General features: G+C 40.8%; 1 long non-coding RNA gene across 1 annotated transcript; it reads left to right on the top strand.

Annotated features, from left to right (window-relative positions):
* Positions 1 to 1835: 1835 nt before the first annotated feature.
* On the top strand, positions 1836 to 2601 carry LOC118241202 (uncharacterized). Its single transcript, XR_004775902.1, has 3 exons — positions 1836 to 1933; positions 2014 to 2104; positions 2521 to 2601. It is a non-coding gene; the product is annotated as an uncharacterized LOC118241202 (long non-coding RNA).
* The last annotated feature ends 6030 nt before the right edge of the window (positions 2602 to 8631 follow it).

Raw genomic sequence — 8631 nt, 5'->3', positions numbered from 1 at the left:
TCAAATTATCATTTAAAATGTTAAATCTTGTTAGTTATTATTATTTTATTAGACTTAGTAAATGTATATAATTTCCTTAATAAAAAAATATAATCTTTCTTCTGTTTGTTGGCTTTTACAGGTGTTCATTTTATTGAACTTATCCAGTCATCCACTGTAGTTGTACAACCTGGAGGATCATTTACCATCTCTTGTGCATTTTCTGGGATGTGACTCTCTAGCTACTGCCCTCATTGGATATGACAACTTGCAGGCAAACCTTTAGAACACATAGGATATGGCTGTACTAGTGTAACAAATGTAAAGGATTCAATAAAGAGCAAGGTCAGTCTTTCTGCCGATACTACCAGCAACAGGTTTTTTAAAACAAATATTGATCTGTGATTGACGTGAAATTAAGGAAGTTACATTTTTATGCAAATCTAACCCCCATATCTGCTGAGAGAAGAAATGCCCACTGGTCATCTTGAACAAAAATCATGTTCTCTAAACTTCTTCTAACTTGTGAGTTGTATACTATACTAATTAAATATTTTCTAGTACAGTACAGAGTGCAGTACAGACTAGTACAGAGTGCAATTTGGTGTTGTGACAGCAACTGATTGTCACCTATTTTAAAACATCATAACTGTTCATGGGTTCTAAAAGTATTGAGCTCATTCAGCCTCCTGTTATGGTTGGTTGATTCCAGGTGAATAATTTTCCATTCCCTGTAAGATTACTGGGTACTTGGCCACAGGAGGGGGGTACACAAACTGAATAAGACACTCAGCACGACAACCAATGGAATGGATTGACTTTTTCCACAGTCTAAAGAGCAAGATCAGTTTCTCTGCAGACACCTCCAGCAACAGTGTATTATTACAGGCCAAAACCTTAACAAAAAAAATCCCCAGTGCAAAAAGCTCACACATATTTGCGCGCACACACACACACACACACACACACACACACACACACACACACAAGTGCACTGCTCTTCTTTGGGTTTTAGACCATTGTCAACATGGCAGTGACACTGAAATGGCAGTGGCAGTGTAGTGGGTGTTGCACTGGTAAGAGTGTCAGATAAATAAAATAAGAAAAAGACAAAAATAAATTTAGATTTTAATTCTGAATCACCAATTTGAAAAAAAAAGCACAAAAAGGTACATTTTTGTGGGTTATAGCCATGAAAATTATTCATTCACATGTGTAGTGAGATATGCATATGCAAAGCCATGTACATGTTAATGAACATGAATATCTCATTCCTGTCTGAATCTGAATTACAGCGACTGCTTGCAGTGCCATAAACAGCCAACAGGACTTCCTAAAAATGACCTTCATGTGCATATGTCACATATGTCTTCCACACACAGTATACATTTCATTAAACTCACTGAAAGATGTTTATCATGTCATTCATTGTCATGGACTTCTTATTACAATATGTGTGTGGATTTGGTGTCCTCATATTTGTACGACTTTCTTAAGTTACCATGCAACTATGATCCATTTGAGCAGCATCTCTCAGGTTGCGGAGGATCAGTAAAACATTGGTCAAACGTTTTTAATATATTGCATCATGATGAATGAATGAATGAATGAATGAATGAATGAATGAATGAATGAATAAATCAATTCATATTAATAATATTCACCATATGTACATCATACTGGAATACCATTTACTGGTAAACTGCAAAAACATGACATAAACATAGTCAGCTGACAGACATTATTACAAATTTCTGTTTGTGGGTGTCTCATGAGCCTTTATGCAAATCAGTGGTCCATCACTTAAGCCTCACTATAGAGCTGGAGTGACAGTGCTGTCCACAGCAGTCCATCAGCTCTGCAGAGCACAGTAGAGTAGCTCCCTCCAGTTCATCTTCAACACAAACCATGCTGTCTGTGGCACTACTGATGTTGATGCTAACCAGGATATTCAGTGAGTTTATTGAGTTTAAGAGATTATTATCATAACATGCTAATCTACATTGTGTGACTGTCTTTTCTTTTTTTTCACAGGTGTTCACTGTGTTGACCTGACACAGCCCAGTTCTTTGAGCGTCCGACCTGGCCAGTCAGTGACCATCAGCTGTAAGGTCTGCAGGAAAAGGTCTGGAAAGGGTTGCCTATGTAATCACTGGTGGAAGCTTACACTATAAAGATTCAATGAAACCCAAATTTACTTCACGAGACACTTGCAATAGTGCAATAACACTGCAAGGCCAGAATCTGGAGATTGAAGACACAGCTGTGTATTACTGTGCTCAAAACCGTCATCTGAGTGGTGGGAGTGTACAAAAACTATGGAGATCTGTCATTAGCACAGAGATATATTTATAAGATTTTGGCAATTCACTTATTACATGTGCTACATTCTGTAAACGTGGTGCAAACTCAGAGAGCACATACAACTTGCTGTATAACTTAGTTGTGGTGTATGCGTTAGCAGCATAGCTATTAGCCATAGTTCCTAGTACATTTCGAGCGGAGTATAAGGGCAGTAAACTTTAATATCCTCTCTTCAAGTTGTCCTTGGGGTTCCTGAGTTCAGCCCACGTGGGACAAAAAGCTGCCCCATAGCCCCTGAAGCTACCAGTACCTCAGGTTAGACATCACAGTAACCCTCACAGCTCGAAGTGACAGAAATACTATGGAGGGCTATTTGTGCTTGTGTGGAGTGCAGTGTGAGCCAGAGACATTGCACTGAAACAAAATATTGTAAGTGCTGAGACCAGACATGCTGGAGAGATCTTTCCTAGCCCTGCAATGCTTAATTTTTTGTTTGAATCTGCTGGCTTTAAAGGTGTTCAATTTATTACATTACTTTGAGTGACTGGTCAATTTTGTAACAGTGTATAGTCAATTTCAGTTTGTGTAAATAGGACATAATTTGAAGTTGTTTTTAGTGTTTGCTTCATATGCTTATTTTATTGAGAGTTGGTAATTCTGGGACAGTGTGCTCTCATATTTAATGGGTTGAGTACAAAGTTCAAGCTGTAAACTTTTTTGGTGCTAAGCTTAAATACTCCTGCAGAGTAAAACAGTTTATTTTGAAAAGTAATTTAAGTGATTCATTTTGCCAAATGGAATCCCACTGATTGTGTAGTGGTAATTTCATCACTGTATCTCACATACCTGTGTTTACTACTGTGTAACTGCAGGAGGCTAAGCAAGATGCATGGACAAGTCGTAGGAAACAGAAACACATGTTTATTCAAACACTTAACAAAGTACACGTATAACGCAGGCTATTTGGTTCAAACACTGACAACACAGACGCGTAAACGAACATGTATACTAATGACACAATAAGGAGCAGGTGTGAGGTACAGGGAAGGCGTGGCAACATTGATGAACACACATAAGGAGACGTTCGGGGGGAGGGGCTTTACCATGACAGAGCCCCTCCCCAACTCCCAGTGTGCCAGCCTATTGGGCTGCAGCCCCAAGACCAACACCAGATGGCGAGGCCAGAGAACCGAACGACCCGACACAAGCTAGCATGAGCAAGACAGAGGAGAGATGGATAGGGACCAAGATGACAACAGATATTGGGCAACCTTTGCTGTCCCACCTCAGGAGGTGCACCAGCCACCTTTCCCATCTCTGGGGTGGGTACTGGTGCTGCCTCCTTCCTGCCTTTACGAGGCTTCGGTTTGGGCGCATGAGTTCCAGGGCAGTGTGCCCTAGCGAAGGGAGTTTCCTTCTTGGACGAGGTCACCTCTAGGAGTTTTACACGGGCTGGCTTGCTTGTCCCTAGGCGATACCTCATGGGCAGAGCCTTGGGTGGTATCATAGATGCCAGAGGCTCGTCATTCCCGGAGACGACAGACCTTACGTGACTGTTTGCAAGAGAATCCCCATAGAGGACCTCCTCCACCTCCATCGGTGGATCCTCCACATAATCGGACCCCAAATCCGACCACAGACTGATGTCGCTGTACTCCCCTCTCTCTCCATAATCAGTGTAGCCCTCATAATAGTCCATGTAAGGGTCGTAGGATCCAGCGGAGTCCTCTTCCATGTGCCGATTCTCGTAGTCTGGCTGGTCTCTGCAGGACTCCACAGAGTCCGACCCTGGACCATATTCAGGGCCCCCCAAAAACATCCAGTGGCCTCCTCACCTATTGTGGGAGTGTGGCGTGAAGCCAGGATGTTGGAGGGTCTCTCCGCGGGGTAGTAGGACTCAATAGAGTCCGACTCCGGGTACTGGACATCATTGTACCAGTCCTGGTAGCCCGATGTGGGTCAGTACGACTCCACCGAGTCCCCACCCGGACCACACTCCCCAATTCCCCCAGTGGCACTCTCCCCTGCTTTGGGAGTCAGGAGTATGCCCAAGAATAAGGATGGCTTTTCTGTGAGGGCTGGGGGATGGCGTTTACGAATCTTCTTACCTTTACTTTTTTCCCTACCATCCTTCGTCAGTCTGTGTTTCTGTGACGACAGGAGGCTAATCAGGATGTGGCGATGAGTCGTAGGAAACAGAAACATACGTTTATTCAAACACTTAACAAAGAACACGTAGCATGCCAGGTATTTGGTCCAAGCACTGACAACACAGACATGTAAACGATAGACATTTATACACTTATACTAATGACAGGCAAAGAATGGGAAGACAAAAAGGAGGCAAAGGTCTCCAACTCCAAAAAAAAAACTGAACAAAAAAGAAACTGAACATAAAAGTAGCTGTTGACATGGAATGTCACTGTGACAACAAGAAACTGCAGGAGAGCTGCAGGAGCAGGATTGTGAACCAGTGAGACTGATTTCATGCTTGTTTGGCATTCTATAAATAAGAGTGATATGCTTGTTTGGCATTCTATAAATAAGAGTGATATATATATATAGAGATATATACATTGCCACAGGCAATGACAAATTCTTAATTCTGATGGTCCTATGGTGTCCAACAAACTGATCAATAAGTCTTCTCTTGGTTTCTCCAATATATCTATATATAAACGATAAAAATGATTACAACTCTTGCAAATAATACATGAGGAGGAAGGGGTGATGACTGTTGTTCCTTTTGTGCCAGTTATTTTAGTGGCTGTGTTTACATGTAGCACATCTAGAGCGGTTGCAGGCTACAGTACCACAGTGGTTATCAGAATGGTCATTTATCTCACTCCTGACGGGAATGTCTTTGTTTTTGTCTCGTCTGTTGGAGGTTAGTGGAGGATAAAGGAATGCAGTCTCTGCATTATCCTGGAGGATTCTGTAGTGCTTAAGCATAATCAGGTCTCCAGCTTTCTGTCACAGTCACAATCACAAGTCGCTTGTCTCTTGGCCTTCTCTATCCGTTCTGCTTGCTCTCCTCTTCTTCTTCTGAGGGTGAATATATATAAATATACCGGATGGTCGTTCTAAAAGTCTGGCAAGGGATATTTGGATCCTGGATTGCACGTGGATGAAAAACCCTTCGTGGATTTGAATGTCAGCATAGAACCTGGAAGATATGCACATGCCCAGAACACCCCAACCCACCTACATGTGTCAGGCATAGGGATATAACAGTTTGATATAACAGTATACAACATTTTATCCTAATTTTTTAACATCCATCTGTTCAGATGCAACACCTAAAATATGAAATATAATGTCAGTTATTGATTGTTAGGATGCAACACCAATTTAAACACCAAATATCTCACTTAACTTCAGGTAAATCTGAGGGGGTCAGATGGAGCACCAGTTCAACTTACCCCCAGTGCTCTGGCTCAGTTTAGCCTACAGCCACCATTCTGGGAAAAATGTTTAGTGTTGCAGCCCACAACTACACTTCTGCTATTTCAGTTACATGTTTTACACAATGGTAGTTCTAATTGATCAACATATCTGATATAAATTGAGAGAAATTACATTTTGGTGACAGATGTGATTAGACTTGATATGCCAAAAAAACCCCAAAAAGAATACAACAAAAAACAAAAACTGACAGGTAAAAACGTTTTCTTTTAAAATATGCCCACCACTTCATCCGCATGGTTATTCTTTCCACAGAAAGATGGAAATGGAGAATGCAAACTAGGACCATATGACAAATTTATTATTATTAATCAGATTTATATAGTCATTCTCAAACCCAAGGATACTTTACAGACAGAAATCAACTTTTACAATCAAATCACTCACACACTGTGCATGGTTGCCCAGATACAGGTGGTGGCTCAACTTACCTACTTGCTCATCTTGCCCCTTTCGATCCACTTGGCACACAAAAAAACAGGAAACCAGTGTTACTTCAAATACTTTATTCCGTTACTAGGGGGCAAAGAAATGGAAATGTCTGTCATAATATGAACCTAACATGAACTTAATGCTTGCTGATATATACAATTAAAATCAACAGCAAGGGGTATAAACAGAATGGTGCATCAACTATGAGAACTGTGACACAGTAGGGAGAAGTAAAACATGTTTAAACAATGGCATTATATTTGATTAAATCTAAAGAGATCTAAAGAGAATTTCACATAAAATTAGGGAATTATGTTAAAGTCCTATAGGCTGATGTACTTAATTGTCTGTGAGTGCTGTCTCATGTCCATTGGTATTAGTGTTCCTAGGCAGAGAAGTGGGATCAATGCAAATTGATGTTGCCTTTATAAGAGGTGAAAAATCTTTTAGCTGTTCATTTCGTACCATACTGCCTAATGCCATTGTGGTAGTTTTGAAAAAAGGAAAACTATCCACTATGGAGATAATTGTGAATATGTTTTTAATAACAATGTTTCTTGGTAAGCCAAAGTTTATGATGAATATGTGAATTACCTTAGTTTTTCCACAATATTTTGCTATATTTACAGGTTTTCATTCTCACAGTTATTCTCTGCCAGATGTTTACTCAGTCTGAAGCTGTGGTTAAAACACCTGGAGAAACTTATAAACTGATCTGTACAGCATCTGGATTCACATTCAGTAGCTACTGGGCATCTGTAGTCAGACAGGTACCTGAGAAAGGACTGAAATGGGTTGCTGCTATTTCAACATCCAGTTCTTACATCTACTTTTTCCAGTCAGTCCAGGGAAGGTTCACACTCTCCAGAGAGGACTCCAGTAATCAGCTGTACTTATAGATGAACAACCTGAAGAGTGAAGACACTGCTGTGTATTACTGTGCTAGAGAGACAGGGTGTGAGATGGCAGAGGCAGAGATGTACAAAAATCACATCCTCACACATTCTTACTGTACATGAATGAGCCCTCAGATAGGGAGCCAGATTAAAAATGCATGAATTTCCAAATTAACGATGCCTGATTTTCAGGAAACAACTGTGTTCTCAGAATTAACACAGTAATGTAAATATATAATTTAAATATGCTTTGTGTCACGGTAGGCCAGTCCACCACAGGGAGGGACATGCCCACTCCAGACAAGGACTGTACCACTTACCTGCCCCGCTCGCAATCACCTATCTTCTGACAGGAGACAACTGCTCCTCATTGCAACCTTTCACTATTTATATCCCTACAGGTTCGGAGGGACAGCACTGCGCATTAGCGGATGAGGCAACAAGTGCCCATCAGTGAAACGCTACTCTGAATCAGGAGAATTGATTAAGCTTATTTTGTGTTCATAAAAAATAAAGAACATATCTGTTTAACCTCACCTCTCACTTCCTCTCTTTTTCAGTATAGAATTTTAGAAATAGGCTTTATGCTGTAAATCTTACAAAGCATTTTCTTCTTAAAAATAGAGATAAATTAACATTTTCACAGTGTATATCTTGGTGAAATAATAGAAATAATACTTTATCCTTTAATAGTCCAATACTTTGTATAATTCATATTCGTTCAATGCTTATATTTTATTTCACTCTTATCATTCTATTACTAAGATCTTTAAACATTAACTGTGTAATAACACCCTATTTAGATAAATAAAGGAGAAAAATGGAGGATCACCTCCTTTTATATATATATATTTTTTTTATCAGTTCATTCAGCCAGATAAGACTGAAATTGTTTTAGATACTTTTTCTCAGAGTATGTAATTTAGCAATAGCTATCAGTGTGAGGGTGGCGGCACAGAAGAAGCAAGAGGCAAGTTCAAGCCAAAGTTCTCTTTATTCTCCATATAATGAAATGTTAAGTAAATCCACAAACAACCAAAAAGGTAATATGTTCAGAGGTTCTGGGCAGCGGTGCACTAGGCAGAAGCTCCCAGAGCAGTAGTCCGCTAATGTGCAGCGTCCTCTCCAGGGACCTGCAGAATTAAATAGCAGAGAAAACAAGAAACAGGTAGGCAATTGAGAGCGAGGCAAGAAGGAAGTACTTCCCCTCTCTAGAGCAGGTGTGTCCCTCCTGGAGGATGGCCAACCAATCGTGACAGAACCCCCCCCCCCCCCCCCCACGCCCGAAGACCCTGCCAACCTCCTAGAGCGTGGCCGACCTGGCCACCGCGGAGCTGGCATTTGTGCGTGTTCAAATTCATTCATTTCACCTGACCTGGGGGTGATAGCAGGACGTTAGGCTGACCATGATGTTCAGCTTCCTAAGTAGTTGCTTCCACAACCGAGACATAAACTGTGGTCCCCCGTTGGAAATGAAATGGCGGAAGAGTAAATCTGCTGTTTCCAATGCCGTGTGTAGACCTGACAAGGGAACAAATCTGACCATCTTTGAAAA

Source organism: Electrophorus electricus, chromosome 3, assembly GCF_041902795.1.
Source record: "Electrophorus electricus isolate QZ-2024a chromosome 3, ASM4190279v1, whole genome shotgun sequence".
Classification (NCBI taxonomy): domain Eukaryota; kingdom Metazoa; phylum Chordata; class Actinopteri; order Gymnotiformes; family Gymnotidae; genus Electrophorus; species Electrophorus electricus.
The sequence above is the reverse complement of the archived record's forward strand: the minus strand, read 5'-3'. Positions and strand labels throughout refer to the sequence as shown.